The sequence below is a fragment of the Loxodonta africana genome, chromosome 1 (assembly GCF_030014295.1).
Source record: "Loxodonta africana isolate mLoxAfr1 chromosome 1, mLoxAfr1.hap2, whole genome shotgun sequence".
NCBI lineage: Eukaryota > Metazoa > Chordata > Mammalia > Proboscidea > Elephantidae > Loxodonta > Loxodonta africana.
In genome coordinates this window covers 80,133,250-80,139,249 of record NC_087342.1, presented here as the reverse complement: position 1 = coordinate 80,139,249, position 6,000 = coordinate 80,133,250, and the positions used below count along the sequence as shown (strand labels likewise).

Here is a 6,000-nt window from a genome sequence, read left to right as displayed (position 1 = left end):
CATGGCGATTTCAATCGCATCATATGCATGTGAAAGCTGGACAATGAATAAGGAAGACCGAAGCAGAATTGATCCCTTTGAATTGTGGTGTTGGCAAAGAATATTGCATGTACCATGGACTACCAAAAGAACAAACAAATCTGTCTTGGCTTTAAATATGTCATTCCTTTGCCTTCTTGCCTGCATGGTTTCTGCTGAGTAAAAATCCGAGCTTATACTTACTGACTCTCATTTGTAGGTGACTTTTCGTATGAGAGCTGCTCTTAAAATTCTCTGTTTACATTTGGCTTTGGCAAGCTCGATTATAATATGTCTCAGCGACTTCCTTTTAGGATCTACCTTGTGTGGGGTTCAATGAGCACCTTGGATAGATATCTTCTCATCTTTCACAATATCAGGGAAGTTTTCTGCCAACAGATCTTCAACAATTCTCTCTGTATTTTCTGTTACCCACCTCTGTTCTGGTACTCAGATCACTTGTAGGTTATTTCTCTTGATAGACTCCCACATAATTCTTAGCATTTCTTCTTATAATTCTTTTATCTGATTTTACCTCAAATATGTCAGTGTCAAGTGCTTTATCTTCCAATCTCACTAACTCTGATGTCCATTTCCTCAGTTCTGCTCCTTTGACTTTCTACTGAATTGTCTAATTCTGAAATTTTATTGTTAGTCCTCTGAATTTCTGTTTGCTGTCTTTCTATGAACTCTTGCAATCTATTTAATTTGTCATTATGCATTTCTCTACTCTTCTTAAGTTCCTCTAATGCTCTGTCTGTGCCTTCCTTGTCTTGTTCTGCATTTTGCCTGATCTCCTTCCTGATCTCTTGAGAAGTTCTCTATATTAATCTTTTGTATTCTGCCTTTGATAATTCCAGGAATTTCCCTTCCTCTGGAAGATTTCTTGATTCTTTATTTTGGGAGCTTTGCTGAAGCTGTCATGGTCTGCCTTTTTATGTGATTTGATATTCACTGTTGTCTCTGAGCCATCAATAAAGTTATTGTATTTATTTATTTTATGTTTACTTACTGTGTCCTAGCTTCTTGCTTTGTTTCATTTTGATATGTGCCCAAATAAGTTGCCCAGGTGAACTGGTTTGATTATTGATGCCTTTGAAGCTCTAATGTCCTCTCACCAGTTGGTTGGAGCTGTTACTAGGTATATGAGTCCAGGAGTCAGTTCACTTGTATGGATTCAGCTCAGGTGTCCAGATAGTCGGTCACCAAGTGTGTGGAGCAGGCTCTCACCTACAGTCTTAGATGAGCAGGTATGATTGGTGTAGGCACAAGTATCAGTCTGCAGTAGGGGCGATGCCCTGAGCAAGGCAGGGGACTGATAAAAACCCCTGAGTGCCTGTGAGGAAAATGTGTCCCTGGTTCCCAGAGTGCCTAGGTGGCTGTGTTTTGCAGCCAGAGTATGGACACACAATGCTGTTGGCTGTAAGATTGGGAGGCACCACTTAGCCTTGGATCCCTATCAAGGGTGGCTAGGTCGCATAGGTGAAGCCACCAGTCCTCAGGCCCCTGATGTGGGTAGGTGAGGATCGTGCTTAATAGGCAGAGCATTGTCAGAAGTCACCAACCTGACTCTTCATATAGCTGAAACAGTTGACATTAGTCTTCAGGTATATACCCTGCTGTACCGTGCTAATGAGGGCCTACACTGTTGAAATGGTCCCACACAGGTCCATGCAGGGTTGAAAGTCCATGGACCACTTATGCCTGTGCTTAGGCAGAGGAGCTGTTTCTGCCCTGAGTTCCCATTTTACAGGAGCTGGCAGATTATTTTTCCCCCTTGTTTGTTAATTTGTTTCTTCTCCTAGGCTGGGAGGATGGCTCAGGGCTCAAGGCATGTCCTACTTCCAGCCCAGGGAAAGCAGATAGCACTGAATCAGGCTTAGGACCCAGTGCAGGGTGGGGAGGGATCAGTTAAATGGGAGAGAGTTTTTTCCAAACGGGTGTTTTTTTTGGCCCATGGGTTATATTAGACACAATCCTTATCTTTTGCTAAGAGCATCACTTGTCACTGATTCTGTAAGCATGAGTGACCTCTCCATCAATCAGTCTCTGCCAGTGTGGAAAACATGTCCTGAACACCTCTGCTTGCCTCACCAAGCTTGTGCCAGCAGATCTGGCCTGAGGGGTGCTGGTTCCCACCAGGTCAGGTCTGGCAACTCCTCACTGCTTCTGAACAATCTCTCCCTCCCCCTGCCACTTGGTCCAATTCCTCACCTTTCCCTTTGATGTTCAGGGCTCATAGATTGTCATATATAATCGATTCACTTGTTTTTTTAGGTCTTTGTTATAAGAGGGACCACCAGAAGCATGTGACTATTCCACCATCTTGGCCCTGGCTCTGAAGTTTGTTTTTAGAAACCTTCATCTCATTTGGAAGAACTGGGCTGCCTCAACTTTTGCTGACCCCTTGTGGGCAGTGTAGAACTGCTCCATAGTGTTTTCTAGGCTTTCAGCTTTCAGAAGCAGATTACCAGGCCTGTCTTCTGAGGAACCTCTGGGTGGGTTCAGACCCCCCAACTTTTTGACTATTAATTAAGCATTTAACCCTCTGTCCTTTCTCTGTTCTCCCTGCTCTATTCTGATTCTTGTTGAGCAAAGAGCAGGAAGAGATGAGTCAAGAAGCCTATAGTAAATGTCTGGAAGAGTTCCTCTAAGGGGAAGTGGAATGTCAATAGGCTTCTAAGGGAAATAACTAGGGTAAAATGAAGATAACGCCTGAACAGGGACTTGAACCCTGGACCCTCAGATTAAAAGTCTGATGCTCTACCAACTGAGCTACCCAGGCCTCTACATCCAACTTTTCTTGAGTAACTAATGGAGGTTTTATGTAGGTCAGTTGGTTTTATGTTTCATGTCCTGCTTCCCAGATAGCTTCTTTGTAATTCTCCTGCCTGTCAAGAAGTTTTTGTTCCAAAAAGATGTCATAAGCGCTAGGAGAATTTCCCTTCCTTCTGTCTTGTCTTCTGTCTCTTTAGGCTTTCACAAACAGACTTGGTCACCTAGACAAACCACTACCAGCTTTCAGAACACATTGCTACACCCAGAGGGTTTCATGCCCACCCGCATCTATTTTTCTTAAAGCAACACTCATGTTACTCTTTTCGTATTCCTTTGCATTGTCTTGTACATTTTTCTTGCATCCTTGGGAGGCAGAGGAGAAAAGAGGTAAAGGAGCGAAAAACTGAAGACCAAAGAGAATGTTCCATAATGGTGGGGCAAGCAAAGATGTATGGGTTTAGTCTTCTGCACCTCTTTGCTTGCTTTTCTTCTTGATGCCCTTCGTTACAATCTGTGAGCCACTTCTTTTCATTTTATTTCTCCTCCTTCTTCTCTTTGCTCTCCTTTTTCTTTTCCTCCTTCAGGTCTTCATGTCATGAATACTATTTGGTATTCAGATCCAAGTGAAAATGATAATTTTCTTGACGAATTAGTGTTCATTAGTACATAGCATCCAGAATATGACCTAAGATAGTTTTGAGTTTTGACCCAAACCTGGAGAAAATACTGTACAAGGGATCTGGGAACAAAGGGGGAAGTTTTGGAGTGAAGGAAATTTAACCTTTCTGGAGAGGAAAGACAGGGTAGGGAATGGGAAAGACTATTGTTACTTCTTCCACATAACTCAACACTTCCATGAAACCTAGAGTATGTGAGAATTTGTGATTACCTAACTTCAGGAATTTGTGGATTTCTTCTCTCTCCTATCCTACCAATATACAAGGCAGAGTTGGGGATGGGTCACACAAAATCATCTCGAATTGTTTTGTGGATCAATCCACAGGGAAGCTAGGGAAAGATGTATAAGCAAAATACCTTGGGGTTAGTTAGCATTTCAATGAGACAAGCATCCCTCCAAGCTATTTTGTCTGCTTTCTATACATTTGATGTAGACTGGAAGACACCAACCTGCACCTCACACATAGGGACCACTCTCCCAGGGAGATTTGGGACACACTACCTCATCCCACCTCTGTAATCAAGTGATTCTTTTACTTGTGGGTAAAGGATAAAGTATCTTAAAAGCTATGTTTTAAAACTCTTTGTTATAAATGGATTATAATAAAATATTTTCCTGGCATTAAAAGCAGACATTTCTGACAAAGGGAGCTCTTGTTTGAGCTTCCAGACTTTTCTCCCTGGAGCAGCACCATATTATACTTGAGAAAAAAAATCTGAACATACCAGCTTCTTGCGATCTGTATCTTTTTATGGTAGAGTTCAGTTCTTGGCTTATAATTCTCCACCCAAATGCATCATCATTATAAGTGACTTAGATGAGAGAGCCCTGGAAATACGTCACTTCTGATTATCTCACAATCTCGGCTTACTAATTCTAAATTGTTTTCAGAGGCTTCAGATGATATTTGATTCCTTTTTTGAATGTTGTAAAAATTGCCTTCAATTGCAAAGTTAAAAAATTGAAAACAGAAAACTAATGTTCCCGTATCAACACTTTAACTTATTTGCTTGTACCATATCCTCACAGTATTGGCTGCATGGTCTAATGGATCACGTTTCTGATTCCAGATCTAGAGGATTGAGGGTTCAAGTCCTTCCGTGGTTGTTTATTTCTTATTGCAGAACAAGTAGAAGATTCTTGAATTGGCTCCCAGTGACTACTAATTTCTGAGGTGTTTCTGGAAGGGAGAATTGATATAGGTGAAGTTTCTTCTGTCACATATCAATAATTAACATTAAAGAGGCTTTGGAAATCTCAAATGGGCTGAGCCTCTTTATTGTTAATTTAACAATGCATTCCTGCATCTCTCCATATTGGGAACTTACGAGTGTATATTTGGAATCCAGGTTGCTCTAGCCACAATATCAACCCCTGAGTTCAGCCACCCCAAAACTATCCTAATTGTGCTTCACAATATTCAGAGCCATATTAACACCTGCTCTCTAGGGCCGATATGATTTGGAATTGACTCGAAGGCAACGGGTTTGGTTTGTTTTTTTGGGGGGGGGACTCCTATCGTTCTACCCACACACAAATGATTGCATATCTTTGTGGCTGACATCTGTCTAATGGTCTCTTCAAAGGGGACTTTTGCTTCTCTTTACTCCTCTCACATTCAAATGCTCTGATGAGCTGCCTTCCGGGTCAGCTGGGAGGCAAGTTCTGTTAGAAAAATGGACTCCTCTCCAGTTAAAAGGGGGCTTCATGCAATTCCTGTGAAATGGAGAAGATCCTTATTGGGACAGAAATTGGCAAAGAAGACATACAAGTCATCTCACTTGGAGGTTGCTCCTTCTTAGGTCTACTAAGAAATTCCAAGAAGATAATGATAATCAGTATGAGCTCCAGAGTCCAGGATCACTCTAGAGGCAAAGCTTATCGCTTGGTTTTCAATGAATACCTTTAAGGAGCTCCAAATCTTCAAACTACAATGCACTGTCTTCAGGACTCACCCTACCTCTGTGCAGAGACTCACTTCTCTATAGCTATGTGCTTTACACAGATATCCAGATAAGAGACCTCTGTAACATTCTAGTCTCAAGAATCACCATGCTTACCAAACACTAAGGTGAATATGCACCTTAAATTTGTATGCTGAATAAATGAAATCCCAGATCAAACTTCTTCTCTCCACTTTCCAATCCTATCCAATGCCCTTAAAGAAAAAGAAAACAACAACAAGTAATGTCCACTCCTCCTTTCCCATAATGAAAGGACTTAGCATCTCCACAATCCAGAGACTTGGGGATGTTCTTAAAAATTTCCACATTTAAATTCCATTATCAACCTTTACCGCTCAACACTGTGCCATCCTCCTCATTCCTTAAGTCACTATTTTGCTCATCTATTTGACAGTAGGACAAAGAATAAGGTTGCTGTGCACATTGAATGAATAACTCTCAAATGATACTGCAAATCTGACTTTTCACATTTGAAGTCTTGCTCTTCAGATTCCCATTGAGAAAAGCAAGCATGTCAGTAGTAAAATGCACTGTAAATATTCCCAGAACTGCTCTAGGAGA

The 6,000-nt window shown here is 41.4% G+C and overlaps 1 non-coding gene across 1 annotated transcript; it reads right to left on the bottom strand.

Moving 5' to 3' along the window:
* Positions 1-2,730: 2,730 nt before the first annotated feature.
* Positions 2,731-2,803, bottom strand: TRNAK-UUU (transfer RNA lysine (anticodon UUU)). The gene has a single exon. It is a non-coding gene; the product is annotated as a tRNA-Lys (tRNA).
* Between the last annotated feature and the right edge of the window lie 3,197 nt (positions 2,804-6,000).